Genomic DNA, 19,599 nt, shown 5'->3' with positions numbered 1-19,599 from the left:
CAGTGTGCCACGGTTCTGTCTGGTACTGATGTAGATCGATAGAAAAGGCAAGCTCAGAAATCAATGAATAGTCCAACTTTTTGCCTGGGGAATACCTGAAAGGAGTCGAATGATAAATAGTTGAAGCCAGATTGTGGATGGATGGACCAACTTCATTGATTAGACACCAAGGATCCATTTGAGGTCAGTGACCAGAGTAGTAGCAAGCCAGAATTTCTATTAGGAAAATTCTGGTGGTGGTTGTGTGGAAGATGGATTGGAAATATAGACTGGAAGAACCTGGAGGAAGCTAAGGAGCAACAGATAGAGTGGAAAGTTAACATGAATCTGTACCCCTTTTTGGCACCCCCAAACCACCTTTTGACTTTAAAGGAAAGAAAGGTTTGTCCTTTGGACTGAAGCTACTAACTTCTTTCTCCTTCTTTCTGTCTTGCTGAAGCAAAGTGGAGAAAAGCTCTTTGTTTAGCTGTAAACAAGCCTCTTGGGTGATGAAGTAACTAAATGAGTTAGGCAGAGCCTAATGTGGAAAAAAAGTGCACGTATGCTACACGGCCTTTCTAAGCATCTCAGCATCTGGAAGACGTGCCTCTTGTCTGGACCGAGGTTGGAGTCCTCCAGTCAAAGAGCATAAATGGATGGAATCCCAGACTTAAAAGGCACATGTGCTAGCTTGAGGAGAAGGCATATAAGAGAGCAGCTGGCCACACACGGCTAGTGCTTTTTCTTTCTCCAGCCTGCTTTTTGTTATTTGATTAATAATTAGAAATTAAGATACACCCTGTAGAGAATTTTAATCATAACAATTGAGGGCTGTACATGGAGTCAGGAAGACCTACGTCCAAATCAGGCTCTAGATGTTTACTATCTGTATGAGTATGAGCAATTCACTTAATGCCTTATTGCCTCAGTTTCCTCATTTGTAAAATAAGGGTTAATAATACCACCGGCCCCCTCTTGAAGTTGTGAAAATCTATTAACATAATATTTATAAAAATACTTAGCACAGTGCCTGGAACATAGTAGGTGCTTAATAATTACCAGCTTTTAAAAAAAATCAGGGGGAAAAGTTGGGAGGCTATGAAACTAGTCTATTAAAGGTGGCCATGAGAATGTAAAGAGGAGACAAATAAAAGATACACCAGTTTCAAGCTTGGGTAACTGGGGCAAAGATAGTGTCATTAATAGGAAAAGGAAAAAGTGGTATAAGGGGAAGTTTTAAATAAAAAATATTGAGCCTGATTTTGAACATGATAAATTTGGAGTGTTGGTAGGATACAGGGTGGAGAGTGAAGGTCTTGCAGACAGATGGAAATACAGATCCAGAAATAAAGACTTGGGAGTCACCCACACAAAAATGTTATTTGAAATCAGCACTATGAACTAAAGAGGGACTTTGGCTGATGGTTGAGGGAAGTCAGGGAAATCAGAAGGCAGAGATGGGGAGAGAGACAATTCTGGGCATAGGGGGCCAGTTAAGGCCAGATAAAAAGATAAGAGTGTTGGGTTCCAGAAACAGTCAGAAAGCCAGTGTCACTGAGCTGCAGAATGTGTGGAGGGGCTAAAGTGTATGATAATTTGGAGGGGAAAGAAGGAGCCAAGCTAAGAAGGGCTTTAAAACCCAAATAGAGGATCCCATTTTTGTCAAAGAATCTGGAAGAAGGGTTTAGGAAACCATGTCGATTATTGCAGAGTTCCAGGGAGAGGAGGAGGGCTAAGAAGATGCCCCTGGGTCTGCTATTGAGGAGACAAGTGGGAACCTTTGAGAGAGCAATTTCTGTGGAGTGCTAAGGATCAAAGCCAGGTTTCAAGGGAGGGAAGCATGAGTAGGTGGTTAGTGAGGGTAGGCAGTGAAAGGAGACTATTCTTTCTAGAGACTTGGCAGCAAAGGGGAAGCAAGAGTTGAGATCGGATCTGGAAGGGCTAGAAGGGCCAAGAGGAGGATTTCTTTGTTCATTTTTAGGTAAAGCAGACTTTAGAAATGTCTAAATATTAAAGCCTATCTAAAATGGTTAAGAGATACAATCCCTATTCCTTGAATCCAATATGACAGCAAATATTTACCCAGTACAATGCCAGGCACCAAACTTGGACTACAAGCATACAAACACACAAATAGAACCATCCCTGCACTCAAAGAACTCTACTGGGAGAGAGGAGGATACAACTAGAAGAGGAAATGCTTCAGGTATGAGCTCTGATTTGGAAAAAAACCATTGATTATGTTAAGTGTCTGTTCTAGATGAAGCATTGATGAATTGAAGATAATTCAAACAATGAGGATTTTGCTACTTACTGTGGTAGAGAGAACATATTTCAAACACGGTGGACCATTACACAGGACTGGGGCCAATTTGACGACAAGCACATAGGTGGTATCAGAGGCATAAGAGTGGGATCTAACCCTAACCCTAAATTCATGCAGAATTGGCAGCCAGGTGACACAGTGGATAGAATACTAGGACTGCAGTTAGGAAGACATGAGTCCAAATCCAGGCTCAGACACTTGCCAGTTGTGTGACCCTGGACAAGTCACTTAACCCTATTTACCTTGGTTTCCTTACCAGATGTCAGCTAGTAAATAAGACAATTAGTCCAATTTCAAAAAAATGCTCAATAACAATGACATGTCAGCTTGAAAGGAAGTCTTCAAGGCTATGCTCTAGGGGTCTCTACTTAGCTCAGAACTAGGTTACACATCCATCAATGATGAAAAAAAAAAGGCATGACCTAAAGCTAGGATGGATAACTCGTACTGGAAGATAGAGTCAGAGTCCAAAAAAATATTGACAGGCTAACATGATACTGTGATCCTAAAAACACTGGACAGAATCTAATAAAATGAAATATAATTGGTGTCCAAGGGGAGGCTAGATGGTACATTGTATAAAGAGTTCAATCTGGATTCAGGAAGATGAGTTCAAATCTTGCCTCAGTTTCCTCATCTATAAAATGAGTTGGAGAAGGAAATGGTAAACCAGCCAGCATCTTTGCCAAGAAAACTCCAAATGGGGTCTGAAAGACTTAAACACAAGTGAAATGACTCAACAATAATGATAAAGAGGGGAACCAATTTGTGGAGGATTTTAAATGTTGAACAAAAGCTTATCTTTTATTTCATAAGCACCAAAGAAGGATTTAATATTTTTGAAGGGAGGAAGGAACTCTCTACAACTCTCTACATTCTACAAGAAGTTTAGAGTTTGTTGCATTATAATATTCCTTCCAACTCTAAGATCCCACAACTCTTTCTGGGTGAAAAAAACCCAAACAACTAGTGCATTGCTTATGTTTGAAAATCTCCATGTCTGGAGAGCTTTAGCAAAAGAGTTTTTTAAGTCTGGTTTATAATGTAATTTCATATCATTTTAGAGCTCTAAGGGCCCTTAGAGATCATCTAGACTTACATAGCCTTAGACATTGTATGTTATCCTGGCCAACTCTCATTTTATAGTTATGGAATTTGAGGTCTAGAATTTAAGTAATTTGTCTAAGGTCATGCAGCACACTAGAATCCAGGTCTCCTGATTCCTGCTACAGTACTTTATTATTCTATGTAATCTCACTTGATTGTTCTGGTATTCAACTGTACTTTTTAATCACACAATATGGAATTTTAATTGGTTTATCTAAAGCATTTCACCCATAAAAGAAGATATATTATCTTGTATTTCAAAGGACATTTCGGATTTGCAGGGTGTCGCATAAATTAAACATGGAAAAAATGGTCCACAAAACGATGTGATGAGATCTCTGGAGAGTTCATTGTCCTTTGGAGTGATTTTTATTATAGGAAAATTCATCCTGTGTTTCATTGGCAAAGAACCAGTGGCTTGTTGACTAGAGACTGGTTTTGTAAAACCTGTTGATCTGGTCAATATTGAGCAGGCAGAGAGAGGCTAAATCTCTGTTAAATCAGTTGTACGTGATGTTAAATTGGCCAAATAAATGTTCCTTTGCAAAATGGTGAGTACCATGGTAAGTCTTTGGAAATTTATGAGGCTGATGTAGAATCTTGAAGACTAGGGAATATTTATGAATAAGCAAAATTTGGCAAGCATCATTATAATCTGAAAAGAATGGGTCTTTTCCTAACCTAGTGACTACTCAGAGAACTATTATAATTGCTTTAATAACAGATTCTCTCTAGAGAAATGGATTTTACTTTTCCCCCTTGCTGGTTAATGCTTAAGAATCAGGTATTACTGGGTCAGAAGTTATATATACACTGAGGTGTAACTCAAACAAAGTGAGGGGAATATGTATTGATAATTTGTGAGAATTCCCTTGGGTTGAGGTTGTCCAACTTGAGGCTCATCTACAGTCATTGTCAGAAGACATCCCAGTCCTGCCCTGACTCCTCTGAGTACTCCCAAGTTATTGATTATGGCAAATGAGAGAAGAAGACTGACAACTAAAGGCTGGAAGCAGAAACTTCACAATGTTGCCCATTGATTTGGCGAGGTAGCACTGTGATACATACAGCCATTATCATTCCAGGCAGAAAATTTCCAGTAAGCCAGCAGTGTAAGTCAAGGAGGTTGGAGGAGGAGAATGGAAATGAATTGCTAAATGAGCTTCACTAGAGGCTGAGCTCCAGGTCATCTTCCACTTAGCTCATTGTTTAACCTATTTGCTCTTTTAAATTCATGCAATTATGTGAGCTTCAAGGGTTCCACCTAGACTCTGTTTCCTGAAAGCTCTTCTGCCATTCTTAGAGCTGCTCTTCTGTGCAAACAGAAACATTCCGAAGATCCACAGAAGTGTACAGATGACACCTCAGATCAAGATCTTCTACATGAGGAGAAGCCTGCAAGCAAGACCATTTCATTGACTGAGTGCCCTTGGTGACGGAACGCTAGGGATCAGTCAGAGCTAGTTGAGAGACTGGCTTGCTAATGAGATGAGTGGGAGCTGGGTTCTGGCCCCCAAAAGGTGGCCCAGAAGCCAAGTCCCAAGGAAGTGACTGAGGGAGCAGGAACTGCTGGGCCTTGGAAGTTCATATGTCAAAGATCCCAGCAGTAGGTACCAGATAACTTAGGGGCCTGAGCAGAAACTGCTGGACCTTGGAAGTTAATATGTCAAAGGTCCCAGCAGCAGTAGGTCCCAGATAAAGAGCTTAGGGACCATAAATGTTGGCAAACATTCCAACAATGGTATGTACCAGATAGGGACTGGGAGGCCATGCATGCTGGAGGGCATATATATCCCAGCATCCTCAGACTACAATTAGAACTCTATGGTGGGGCTCCCCTGGTGTGTGCTGCTGGTGCACACCAGTTCAATAAGTGACTCTCTTGCTAATTGCATTGTCTATTGTTCTTCCATGGTGGTGGGTGAAAACCTGGACCCTAACAGTGACTTTCTCCTTCTTGCCCACTTTCCCATTCTCCCCTCTATTTCTGAGCTTTTGGCTAGAGTATTTCCATCCCTAGAGTGCATTTCTTCTTGGCCCAGATTCTTACAACCCTCAGTTTTCTTCAGAGTTTACCTCAAATGCCATCTCCTGCATGATGCCTTGTCAAAGCTTCCCTATGCCCCCCATTTTACTTTTGATTTGCATGTGTTTTTGTATTCACTTGTCTGTGTATGCATTGTGTTACCCAGGAGAATGTAAGTCTCTTAAACATAGGTATGGTTTCTTCTTTTTCTTCCTTGTCTTTGTATCCCTTAGACTTACATGGTACCTGAACAAAGCAGGTCTCAACGCATATAGATTTAATAAAGATTTTTGTGGAATGGGTAAACCCACCCTACTTCCAGTCTTCTTTTCCTTTTGACCACACAATTCCCAGGACTTGCAAAATAAGGGAAAATAGAGACAGGCAGTCACTATACTAAAATGTTTCTATGAACAATGAACAAGAAATTCTGAGAAGAAAAGATGACTGTCCTATGCTTCTTCAATATTTCAATCAATCAATCATAGTCCTTTTAGCTTCAGCCCACCCACACTTTCTTGTCCTGTACAATTCTTATCCTCCTATTCTAATAGACATCAAGGATCTGTCCAATGTACTGGAGTAGTACTTCTCCAAGGTCTATAGCCACACATGGAACACCTAATCACACTCTCAGCCTGAGGATGTTTCTTCAGAGAGTACACATTTGAAAAGTGTACACAAAATAAAAATTGACTTGACTAAACATCCTTCATCTTCTTCTCTCATCCCTACTACCACTACCACCACTATCATTGTGATCATGACCCTCATCACAATCATCATCTCTTTACTTCCAATTTAAAGAAATATAAGTCAAAGGGAAAAAGAGGTGTAGGTCAAAAACAAAAGGAGATAAGACTAGAACAAGAAGTGGATTTAGAAGGAAGAAAAGGATGGACAGGATGAATGAATAAAAATTATTTATAAAGTGCTTATTATCAGCCAATCACCACACTAAGTATGGTAGAGGGGAAGTCATTGCAAAGGCATAGTAGATGGAGAGTCATGTATGAGAGACAACAAATAGTGTCATGACTGCATCTCCATCCCTTTGGCTCACATCAGTCCCCTAAAACTCTGTTTTAGGAGATTTTATTGTTACTTCTTCTTTTAATCACAAATGGCTTAGATCTTCCTGCTAATTTAGGTACTAGGTCATCACATGACTAAAGCTAGTTTGGGTCTCTTGGGATTTCTGTCCTTAGTCTCCTCCCCACAAAATGGGAGGAATTTATTACCTTCATACTTCAAACTATTCATCTTCTTGATGCAGGCAGTGTGGACCATAACTCATGAACAAGTTCTTACCCTGAGTGACTTTTGTCTACTTGGTTTTTTTTAATCCTTTCCCAAATGTACATCTCTCTAATGATATTTTCCCATACAATTCCTTGTTGGTAATGTGCTAAAAACTACTGTTGTCCACCATATTTTTCTCCATTCCACTGCCAAATAACCAACTACAAATCATATAAGATTTGAACTCATTATTTACTTATCCATATGAAGTTGTATTACAGAGAAATAAATTCATCTCTCAGACCCATCCCAATTCCATATAACACTAAAAGCTTGTTTATTATTTTTCTTTATGATCATCACTTCCTTCCCAAGGAACACCAAATGCCTCTAGACTGCCTGTCAGTTAATTCTCAGAATTATTGGAAGCAAATTTCTTTCTGATGTTGCCTTTTTAACATCAACTCTCAGTGACCTGGAGGTCAAATACCACTGAGTAAATTCAGGTATAGATAAACCCTCAGAGAAAGGAAGTTAAAGAAGCAAGGAACCAATGAGACAGGAAACTGATTCCAGGCACAACCCCCCTTCCTGAGATGTGATCTGTGAGAGTTAGTGGGTGGAGAAAAGAACTTATAAAGTCAAACCAGAAGCCTGTGTTGGTCTTCTGAGGGGAGTGTAGAGAGCAGAAGGAACCCTTGTTGGGGTTTAGCTACAGCCCCATCATGGTAGTCAATAGATTAGAAAGCTAAGTATCTCTCTACCTCTCTCCTGCTTTTCCCTCCCTTTACTACTACTACTACTACTACTACTACTACTACTACTACTACTACTACTACTATTACTTTGATTTAATACAGTTATTAAGCTGCTATCAGCCTCATAATTTTAATTATTACAGAACCAATGACACAAGTTGATAAGAACAAATGGGAAATGAAGACACTGGGAGGTGAGTGGAAGCACTCAAGATGTCTTAAATGGAAACAGAAATTAGACTTCCTTCTAGACACAGACCTCCTACAAGGGCTTTTGAATAGAGCAACCTACTACTATTTTTACTTTGAAACATTTTTAGGTGCTAATTAATCACCCCCAAAGATTTGCTTTTATATGCCTGATGCCACCCTGGGAGTCTTAGACCTTTGTGGGTCTACACTAGAAAAGCTATAATTGGGAAAGTCTGTTATACTGTTGGCTATAGGCAAACATCAAGTTATCATGGAGTGGGTATGTGGCCTTTGACATAACATATTGAGAGACTCACGGGTTGGGGAGTAAGGAAAGGTGAGAGTGGGGGCCAAAAATGCAACCTCAGTTGTGTAAGATCAGATGGAGCCAGAAGCAGAAGGTCCATGTTTGGATCACAATCAGAAGCACTCACATCTTCATGGTGGTTGTTATCTCCTTCATTGTCAAAGAGGACTAATCACAATGTTGGGAATGTAAGGGTCAGAGTACAGCTTTGCTCAACTAAATCTAAACAATGCCAAACTAAAGGCTTCTATTAAAGAATAAAAGAGGAGGTTTACACACCCCACAGAATTCAAGCCAATTGTCATACTCAGTATCTTTCAGGGTTATCAGTATGGGTTTTATGCCAAGGTCTTTCCTTCCTGCTTTCTCAGATCCTGCCTTCCTAGACAGCAAACTGACTGAAGACAACCAACTGAATTGTAAGAACAGATCTTGGTCTTTTCTAAGTAGCTGGCAGATTCCAGTGGGCAGTTACTATTTTAAAAGGGTAATTAATTAACATACAGAATATTCACAAAACAGCCCAAAACAAGAGAATAGATACAGCTTTAGACTGTTTTCTGAATAGTCTATATGTTAATTAGTTTTTTTTAAATCACACCTGAACTGACAAAGTTCAAGATGTTTTCTAAGTATTTTTTTAAGGAATCTGTTCACATTTATAGTACAGTTTTCAGCTGACAAAGTGTTCGCTCATGATAAAGTTGTGAGTTAGTTACTGCAAGTATTGCTACCTTCCATTTTCTAGATGAAGAAACTAAGATTGGAAGAACTGTAGACCTTTAGGATGACACCATATGTGCATGCTCCATTTGAGGGAAGATCTTAGAGAAAATACAATGTAGTGGTCCCCATCTCCAGTTGTGGAAATGCCTCCCCATAGAATGTCCTCTTTTTGTGTGTAAGTATTCCTGCTTCGTTAAAGCCTTGGGTGATCTCCAAATGGGAAGTCTCTACCCAGGCTGGCTGAGGAGCCTGGCAGGAGTCCCTGAAGAGTATCCATGAAGATACACAGTATGGTTCCAGGTCTAGTAACCCAAGGAGCTTTGAGATAGAATTAACTCTCCCTTTGTCTATTTTTAGTTAATCAAATCAAGAACTTAAAGTACCCCTACTTAGTAGCTAACTAACCATTAAGTAAGAAAGTTCACAAGTCACTTACTGGAGAAAGCTCACACCTCCAAAGGGCACTGCCCTCTCCTGGGCAGTGATAGACAAATTGGGAGGCTGTGATTGGTTTCTACGAAGAGGGAAAGAGACAGGAAATGACATGGAAAAGGGGGTATAAAAGAAGAAACCAGCATGGTCTGGGGTTCCTGCTTTCCTTGGTTTTTGGAGAGAATGGTTCCTTGGACACCATTCCTGCCTTGGTTTTTGGAAAAACTCTTCCCCTGAATTCTGCATCAGTAAGTAGAGCTGAAGAGACATGCTTTTCCTAGTAGTCATTCTGCATTGGTGGAACTCTGGCTAAAGACAACAGCAGGACTTCTGGATGGGGACCAGGAAATCCACTGGGAGATGAGGACTTGAGGAAGCCCCTGCTGGGGACTGAGCTGGACTTCACTGGAGCAACACTTAGGCCTGGTAGGCTAGAGGAGGCTTTGTTTCCTTCCTATATTTCCCACTTTCACTCTCTCTACTTTGTTGTAAATAAAAGCTGCTAACAGTCATTTTGACTTAGGGGCTAATATTTTATTAACAGCGACCACAATATTATTTTTTAACACTCATATTGAGTCAAAATCTAACTCTAATTGTTACAGAGCCCACTCTTATACAACTATGTTGCTGGAGTTGTATTTTTTTCAGTATATCCAACTCTTTGTGACCCTATTTTGGGGTTTTCTTGGCATGAATACTGGAATGGTTTGCCATTTTGTTCTTGAGACCATTTTTCTATATAAGGAACTGAGGTAAATGAGATTGAGTGACTTGCCCAGGGTCACACAGCTAACAAGTACCAGAGATCAGATTTGAACTCAGGAAGATGAGTATTCCTGATACTCTATCCACTGTGCCTCAGGGGCTGTGTAATGGAATTTAGTTGAAGAAATTGAGTTTGGGGAAGTAGCCCCTGATCATCACAAGTTTTTCTTTAAAAAAAAAATAACAATGTTCAAGATCAATTGAATGTAATTCAATAAACATTTATTAAATATCTACTGTGTTCCAGGAACTATGCTACATGCCAGGGCTATAAAGGCAAAAAAAAATGAATCAATCCTTCCCTCAAGGAGCTTGAATTCTATAAGAGCAACGTAAGAAAATTCAGAGAAGAAATCTTGGAAGAAATATATACAGTCTGTGGAGTGAGGAGCAAGTAGAACTTGGGTTTTTCATTCCAAAGTTTTCTACTCTCTTTAAACTGATGCCACTTCAGAAGTCCTGAGGAGTACATTTTAAAAAAGCAATGACTTTTGGAGCCTATTCTAGAAAAGGAAAATAAACAGATTCCACTCCAGTTCATTTATTGTCCCACCTCCCATCCTTGATGTCTTAATTAGACAAACCCATAAGCCTTACTTTCCAGAAGCACAAACCCTCTTTAGAAATCATGATTTTTCTCCTTGAGTCTTGTTCTAAGGAACTTCTGTATCTCTGTCAAGAGCATCAGCATCCTTCCATTCTCCCTAGTTCCAAACTTCAGGGTCACTCTCCCTCGCCCACTCCACAGCTGTGAAAAATTGCCAGATGTGTCCACTTATACCTCCACATCATCACTCACACCCAGCCCTGTCTCTCTACTCAGATCAGATCCTCTCTACTTCTTGTTAGGACGATGACAACAGCCTCCTAATTGATCTTCTTGCTTCAAACTTATTCCTTATCCCACTCTATCCTCTACACAGTTGGCAAAGCAATTTTCCCAAGTCTGAACATGTGATACGCCACACACATACCATCTACCCACACACAATAAACACCAACAGTTCCCTGTTATCTGTTGGGTTTTTAAAGCCTTTCACACTCTGTTCTCATCCTACCTTTCCATTCTTGACTATTTTCCAAATGAGTCTAGCCAAATGGACCTTCTTGAGGTTCCTCACACACAGCACTTTTTTGTGTCTTTGCACTGACAATTCCCCCTTCTGGGAATAGTCTCCCTTCACACCTCTGCCTCACAGGAGCCCTAATTCCCTTCAAGACTCTTCTCAAATAGCCCTTCCTATGTGAACCTTACCTGGCTCTTCCAGCTGCTGGAACCCTCCCTCCAGGCATTCACTGGTAAATGTTTAACAGCTTCTCTGGCAAAGAAATGTATTCATGACATATTTTTAAGTTTAATTTGCGTCATTAGCATTGTCTCCATTATTTTCCTAAGCCTAAACAATCAATAAAACAGTAGACTGAGTCCTGATTTATAGCTGATTTTTAAGGTGTAAATAAATGCTCCTGCAAGAAATTTAATCATCATCTCTTCCAGCTGCACCCCCCTGACTTTCACCTTACTTACATTTTTTTTTTATATAAACCCTTACCTTCCGTCTTGAAGTCAATACTGTGTATTGGCTCCAAGGCAGAAGAGTGGTAATGGCTAGGCAATGGGGGTCAAGTGACTTGCCCAGGGTCACACAGCTAGGAAGTGGCTGAGGCCGGATTTGAACCTGGGACCTCCCATCTCTAGGACTGACTCTCAATCCACTGACTTTATTTATTCTGTAAATGTTTTAAAATTTTTCCAGTAATGCTTTTACTGCATTTTTCCTAATTACATGTAGAAAAAAATTGAACATTTTGTTATTTTGTGATTCAAATCCTCTCCCTCCCTCTCTCCTCCTCACTTCCCCCAGAAAGCAAGTAATCTGATATAGGTTATACATGCTAAATATACTTTTAAAAGTACATTCTGTGTGCTCCACTAAAAATAAGCTCCTTGAAGGGAGGGAATGCCCATTGTTGAAAGAACTTGTTCACAGTAGATATGACATACTTGTTGATGAGCCAGTGCCTGGCACATAGTAGCTATTGAATAATGTTTATTGATGGGTTGATTGCTGATTGATTGATGGATGATTACAAAGCCAATTTGACTTGTATCCTGACTGCTGCTTCATCCACACTTTTCCCCCATGCCCTAACCATACTGGAGTCCTTTCCAACACTTCCCCTTTTCATATTTATTTTCAGGTATGTTGCAAACTTCAGGATTTTATGTAAATGTCACTTATTGTTGCTGTTGTTTTAACCTTTACTTTCTGTCTTAGAATCCATGCTATATATTAGTTCCAAAGCAGAAGAGCAGAAAGGGTTAAGCAATTGGGAATAAGTGACTTGTCCAGGGTCACACAGCTAGGAATTGTCTGAGGTCAGATTTAAACCATGAACCATGCAAAACCTGTGGCTCTGTCCATTGTGCTAACTAGTTACCCCTGTCACTTATTATTATTGCTCTTATTATCACTGACAAAAAAACTTAAACTAGACACATCTTAACTACCATGACCTATTCTCCCAAGGACATTCCAATAATCCTTACAAGAGCAGTTCAGCATGTGTATTGCAGAACTGATTTTTTTAAACCAACAATGTAATTAAATCTTGATTTAGGTATTAGCAATTTGGCAATGGGCAAAACACTTAATAACACTAAGCCTTAGTAACCTCATCTACCAGATGAATATAATAATTAATACCTTAGGAAAGTACTTTGTAAACTTTAATGCTCTGTAGAAATGTGAGTTATTATTATTAATCAGTCAACAAGAATTTATTAAGCACTTAATATATGTCAAGGACTGTGCTAAGCTTTGAGGATATACAGATTAAATCCTTGCCCTCTAGGAGTTTCCGAAGTTATTGATCCAATTCATTTCCCCTCTCAGCTGTTCTGCCTTTCTGAACTTCAGCATCTTCCCCCCAGGCAGATAACTTTCTTCTCCTGCCCATACCTTTTCATGCCCCCTTGGTGTGTCCCTGCCAATGGGAGAATATCAACTTCTTGAGGACAGAGACTTCCCTTCCTTTTGCTTGGGTTTATTTCCCCAGCCCTAAGCACCAATTCTGGCCCTTAAAAGATGTAAAAGATGAGATAAGGATTAACTGCCTATTTTCAGTTGATTATTATCCAAATTTAACCAGCTTTCTATAAAGTGACTAAGGTGCTAGACACTGAGCTAGGAAAAGAAGGAGAGGAAGGAGTAAGAGGGAAGGAGGGGAGGAGATGGAAACAAATGGAAGAAGGGAGGAAGAAAGAATAGTTGGGAAGCAGAAAAAAAGTTGTGTGCATCCTTTCAACTTGCAACCAGTAAAACAAAGGATGAAAATCGAGATCTGCTAACTGAAAAAGATTGTTCTTTGCAGTTTTGGGTATGATAAACAGCCTGAAACAAAATTAGATGTTCCCCCTACTCTTTTGGAGGTGGCAAAACAGCATGTCTGAGGAGTATCCTTTGTCAGCTTGTTTTTGTTTGCAAAGATCTTAATGAAAATCAACCACATTTACAGATTTTCATCACGATGAATTATGAATCCTAAGTCTGAGCCCTTCCTTTCATTAATTGACTCCTCTCAGGCATAAAGCAATGCTTTATGCCCTCAGGCTCTGGATATAGATCTTTCCATGGCAAATACACGTCTACAGTATGATCTGGCTAATGATTACATAAGTTTCTTCTTATGTAACATGACATTATGCAAGAAGCATCAGGGATGGGCCATGCATGGCCAGGGTTGTAAATCCTAAAGCAAATGTCACAAAGCCAAAGCACTCTCTCTCTCTCTCTCTCTCTCTCTCTCTCTCTCTCTCTCTCTCTCTCTCTCTCTCTCGCTCTCTCTCTCTCTCTCTCTCTCTCTCTCTCTCCCTCCTTCTCTCTCTCTCTCTCTCTCTCTCTCTCTCTCTCTCTCTCTCTCTCTCTCTCTCTCTCTCTCTCTCTCTCTCTTCTCTCTCTCTGTCTCTCTCTGTCTCTCTATCTCTATCTGTCTCTGTCTCTCTCTCTGTCTCTGTCTCTCTCTCTGTGTCTTTCTCTCTCTCTCATTCTCTCTTCTGTCTCTCTCTCATTCTCTCTCTTCTGTCTCTCTCTGTCTCTGTCTTTACCTCTGTCTCTCTCCCTTCCCCACTATTTTTCTTCCCTTGTGTCTTCCTCTCTTTATAAAGCTTGCAGTTTTTAAGCCAATGTACATAAAAAGGCGAGCACAGATAAAAATGAATCTCACCCTATCATCTTCCCTCTTTGTGATCATTCTGTTGGTACCACAGTATCCAATGCAAATGGCTGCTTCCATTGGGACGTCCAAAAATGATGCTAATAGTGCTACAGGAAAAATATTAACAGAGACAGAATCAGTGCTTCCATGAAAAAACCTTGTACATGCTGGGAACACCTGGGGCCAGAGGTGAAGCTTGGCTAACAATAGAGTCCTTAGAACTTTGGAACTGGGATCAGAAGGGCTAGGTTCAGATCCTTAAAGACCTGTTACAGATAGTTGTGTGACCTTGGGCAAATCATGGAGATTCATTGTTTTTCTTTTGTAAAGTGAAGGACATTCTTAGGTGATCTTGGAGATTCTTCCTAGCTATAAAGCTTATGGTTTACCTAAAAGTCATCAAGGTTATCTAGTCTAACCATTTCATTCTATTATATTGTAAATGTAATAGATCTAGGTTTTTTTTTTTGCTCTTAACCCTTCACCTTCTGTCTAAGCATTAATACAGTGTATTGATCCAAGGCAGACTAGCGGTTAGGGCTAGGTAATGGAGGTTAGGTGACTTGCCCAGGGTCACACAGTTAAAAAGTGTCTGAGGGCATATTTGAACCTAGGACCTCCCATCTCTAGGCTTGACTCTCAATCCACTGAGCCACCCTGCTGCCCCCTAGATCTAAGGTTTTAAATATTTTTGGGTGTCCTAGATCCCTTTGACAGTGTCTGGCGAAGCTTATGAACCCTTTCTCAGAATCATGTTTTTAAATTCATGAAATAAACTACCTGGAACTACAAAGGAAAGCAATGACATTGAAATAGCTAATCAAAATATTTTTAAAATGTAAATTTTAAATTTTAAAATATAATTTAAATAAATTTTAAATTAGGTAAAAAATCCATGTAATGCAATGTAATGGAAAGCTAGAAATCACAGTGCCATATGGGATTAAGTGCTGTATGTCTTTTATGCCTAGAGAAATGAAGGGAGGCATCATGGGAAGACAGATTTTAAAGTTTGGCATTAAGTCAACAGGTAAAAAGACAGAAAAAAGTCATCCTGGGAAAAAAGAATAAAATCTAATAGGATTTTTCTCAATTCCCCCCTTTTTTCCCCTTCTCTGAGGCATTTGTCATTGTTGGTTACCTTTTCTTTTTGGCATTTTCTCCTTTCTAGGTTTTTGTGACACTGCTCTCGCTTATCTCTTCTCCACTTTCAATGTCTTCTTTTCTGATTCTCCATCCACATTCACTAATAGTAAGTACACCACAAGACTGTCTTCATCCTTTTTTCTTTCTTGCTCAATACTGCCTTGGTTGGTGTTCTAATTAGCTCCCATGAGCTCAATTATCACCAATATACATGTTATTCCCCCATCTATAGATCTTGCCCTAGACTACATTCATGACCAACTGTCTTCTGGATATCTTGACATGGATATCTCATGTGTAATCTCAAACAGAATTGCCTTTTTCCCCCCTTCCTTCATCCTTCTTCCAAATTTCCTTATTGCCATTGAAGAAACCACCATCCTTCTAGCCTCTCAAGTTCACAAGCCTGTTCGAATGGTCTTTTAGCTAGTCTCCTTCTCTTAAGTATCCATCTGCAATCCACCCTCCACTCAACCACCAAGATAATTTTCTAAAGAGTAGGTCTGACCATGTCACCTCTCCCTCCAACACACACAGACACAGACACAGACACAGACACAGACACAGACACACACACACACTGTGTCTGCTCAATGAGTTCCTAGGACTCCCTTTTATCATCAAGATCAAATAAAATCTTCTGTTTGTCATTCAAAGGGGCCTTAACCTGATTCCTTCCTGCCATTCAAACCTTCTTATTCTAATTCTCTTCCATTCTTTTTATGATCATGACATGCTGATTTACTAGGAACTTTTGAACACCAATTTTCATTTCCTACCTCTTCACATTTTCACTGGCTATTTCCTATCCCTGGTATTCTGGATGTCCTTCCCTCTATCTCTTCATTTCCCTGGCTTCATTTAGGACTCAACTCAGTTCCCACCTTCTACAGGAGACCTTCCATGGTCCCCTACTCCTATTCCCATCTCATACCAGTGTCTCCCCTCCTTTTTAAAATCTCCCATTAATTCTCTATTTACCTACTATTGATATATTGTCTCCTCTATCATAAGACAAATTCTTTGAGGAAGGGGACTCCATTTTCATCTTTCTTCATATTTTCAATGATTACAATTATGGCACATAGTAAGTATTTAAGAAATGCCAATAGCCTGCTTGAGTGAAGGTAGTCCAAGATGGACAGACATGGCTAGATTATGATCTGAATAATTGGAAGGCACTTTCAGATCTCTGTGGTCACTGCTCCCTTGTCATGTCGGTATATTTAACCTTCTAGGTGTGCACAGCTCTACAGATTTTCCTTTATCCTTAATGTCCCGTTCGCATGACTTACTAATCAGTATTTTCTGTTTGTATCATGTCTTTTCAGAATCGAGAATGATATCCACAAGTGTGATCTCACTGAGACTGTGGCACCTTTCTCTTCACTTACCACCCACTGACAAGCATCACTGGCTTTGCTGCATATTAAAATTCCCCATTTGATTTATTCATCTTTCCATCCCTGACCTTGATATCCCTGTTTACATTGGCATCGTCTGTCTTAGATTATAAACGTCCAGAGGACAGACACCTTGATGCGCTTCACGCCTGCTATGAATTTTGTAAAGTTATTTTGGATAAAGTTAGAAACACAGAAAATGGTCTTAATGGAAACAATGGCAAAGTCTTTGGGTTCTAATTTCTTGGTTTTTAGATGCCCCAAATCAATGCATGTTAAGGAGAGTACCAAACAGTGGCTAAAAATTCTATTCCCAATGTGTTTGTGACTCCCATCATCCCTCTCTGCTGAAGAATGTGCTAGGAGGATGAGATCATTCCTCCAATTGCTTCCTTTTGGATACTCTGACCGACCATGAGAAAGGGAGGATGTCAACTTAAGCCAATCTGAGCTCACAACTCAGTGAGTTGGGGTGGGCAAACCTTCCATTTAGAATAACATTATTGGTATTTAAGTGGATGTAGGTTCCTCTCATGCTCTCTTTTTTGACCTGTGACCGGACTGAATTCAGGCAGTTCTTTTGCTTTAGTTATTAATAAAACTTTATAAAATATAATATTTAGTTATTGTATATTAATTTTAATCTTTGATCCTCTTTGGATAGGACTGATCAGGGAACTTCCAGTCACTCTGAGGAGCCAGATTATCTGAGGAGGGGCTGGATTATTTAGGATTACAGTCTAATATTTTCAAGAAGCCTTGAGTCACAGACAGGAGATAGGGTGGGTGGGTGACACTTCTCTCATATCAGATGACTAGGTTGAGAAGAATTATCTCATAGGGCTTTGGGGGGGGAACACATAGAACTATAGGCACAGAGAGCTTAATAGAGACGGAAGGACTAGGAAGGAGGATTTTTTTCAACGTTATGTTCATTTCATTACAAACTAATAATCAACACTTCATGTTTCTGTAGAAACTTGAGGTTTACAAAATGCTTTCCTCATTGAATCTGTGAGTTATGTGGAACAAGGGTTGTGTAGGGTATAAAACATCAGATTAAGAACCAGGAGATTTACTTCATGATATAAAGAACACTCAGGCTCTGGAGTCAGAGGTTTAAGGCTTAAAATTGACATTTGATGTTTATTACCTATGGGACTTAGGACAAGTTGCTTTATCTTCTTGGGACTCAGTTTCCTAATATGTAAAATGAGGGGTTTGGAGTAGATGTCCTACAATATCCCTTCCTGCTCTAAGATCAGTGCTTAGGAAATGATTAGGTGATTAAATGATTAAATGATTAGATGATTAGGATGACTAATAGCTAATAGGATGGTAAAGCTGGAATTTTCACCCAGGTAACATTCCAAGTCCAGCAAGTTTCCTGCTCTCATAGCTTTAGGGTACTTAGTTTATCTATTTCCCCTTTGGTTAGTTCTGCTCCCCACCCCACCCATTCAAAGGCCACCAGTAGCCCCCAGTACCCTAGTATCTCTAACTCATACAGACAAGAGGGTGATAGAGAGAAAAGGGGGGAGGAGGCTCAGCTGGCCAGGAAAGCTGCACTGAGATTCAGGAATTATAATAACCTTGGGGATAGCTAAATGGCTCAGTGGATGGAGAGCCAGGCCCAGAGATGGGAGTTCCTGGGTTCAAATCTGGTCTCAGGAAGATGGTGGCTTAGCAAGCAGCAAAAGTTCAGACCTCGTGGAAGACCCTTCCTTACTGATACAGACTGAATGCTCCTAAGGCGCCAAAACCCAACCTGAACAACAGGATAGAAGGGGGGAACCCTCCTTCTGGACACAAATCAAAAGGTACGCCCCCAAAAGCTGGAATCCAAGAATACTCAGGGCTAAGGGGAAGGCAGAAGGAAGGTCCCAGGACCCCTCCCCCACAACCCAGAGGGCTGAGCCCCCAGCAGCAGCGGGAACCTCTGAGCAGGCAAAGGTGCTGGTTTGCAGGGTCTACCTTGTGAGCAGTGGGGCGCCGGGCTCGAAGCATCCAGCTTGGACAGCAGGAAGGAAACCAGGGAGAAAGGGGCCTTGGCTGGGTCCCTCCATTGGGCTCCAGCCTCACCTTTGCCTTGGGGCACAACCAGATCAATCCAGCTGAACCCAATCCCATCAGAACTCCTCAGAGTTCAGGGAGGTGGGCAAAGACACTTGCGGACAGCTGAGAAGCAGCTGGAGAGAACTGGAGAGAGCCTGGGCGGCCCAGCCTTCCAGGAGTCTTCAGAGCCTCAATGCTTCATACCACATACAGCCCAACCCACCTGAACTCAATCCAATCAAAAGCCTCCAGAGGACAGGGAAGCTAACATTCCTCCCCTAGAGACTGTACCAAGAGATCTGACCAAGCTCCAAGAGGGGAGACTAACAACCCCAAAAGCAAAACAAAATGAGAGGATCAAGAGCACAGCCAAATACGGGGAGCAAAGAAGGGATAAACTTGCGCAAACAACAGAAAAAGAAGAAAGAAATTACAATAGACAGCTTCTGCACAGGTAATGAGCAAAGAGCGAATGAAACAGAGGGGGAGGGATCAGCAAAGGAAAAATCAGAAATCCCAGCGAATTGGATACAGGCTTTGGAAGAACTCAAAATGCAATTTAAAACACAATTAAGAGAGGCTGAAGACAATTGGGAAAAGAACTTAAAAACTAAGATAAGTCATCTGGAAACAGAAAATAGTGTCTTGAAAGCCAAAATCAACCAGCTGGAAAATGAGGCAAAGGAGATGAAAGATGAGGTGAAGAAGATGAAAGATGACCTCCAAAGAAAATCCGACCAAAAGGAAAAGGACAGCCAAAAAACTAAGGATGAAATCCAGTCTTTAAGAACCAGAATACAACAATTAGAATCGAGCGACTTCACAAGGAAGCAGGACTCTATAAAACAAAACCAAAAGAATGAAAAAATTGAGGAAAATATGAAGCATCTCATTCACAAAACAGAGGATTTAGA

The 19,599-nt window shown here is 40.4% G+C and overlaps 1 long non-coding RNA gene across 2 annotated transcripts in view; it reads left to right on the top strand.

Moving 5' to 3' along the window:
- LOC103099982 (uncharacterized) overlaps positions 1 to 16,678 on the top strand; it is a 36,967-nt gene extending 20,289 nt beyond the window's left edge. For both annotated transcript variants that reach the window (XR_008911560.1, XR_460106.2), the window contains exon 2: positions 16,559 to 16,678. This is a non-coding gene — a long non-coding RNA (uncharacterized LOC103099982). The remainder of the gene's footprint in view (positions 1 to 16,558) is intronic.
- The last annotated feature ends 2,921 nt before the right edge of the window (positions 16,679 to 19,599 follow it).

The sequence above is a fragment of the Monodelphis domestica genome, chromosome 1, assembly GCF_027887165.1.
Source record: "Monodelphis domestica isolate mMonDom1 chromosome 1, mMonDom1.pri, whole genome shotgun sequence".
NCBI lineage: Eukaryota > Metazoa > Chordata > Mammalia > Didelphimorphia > Didelphidae > Monodelphis > Monodelphis domestica.
Note: the sequence above shows the minus strand (reverse complement) of the source record. Positions and strands in the feature narration are given on the sequence as shown.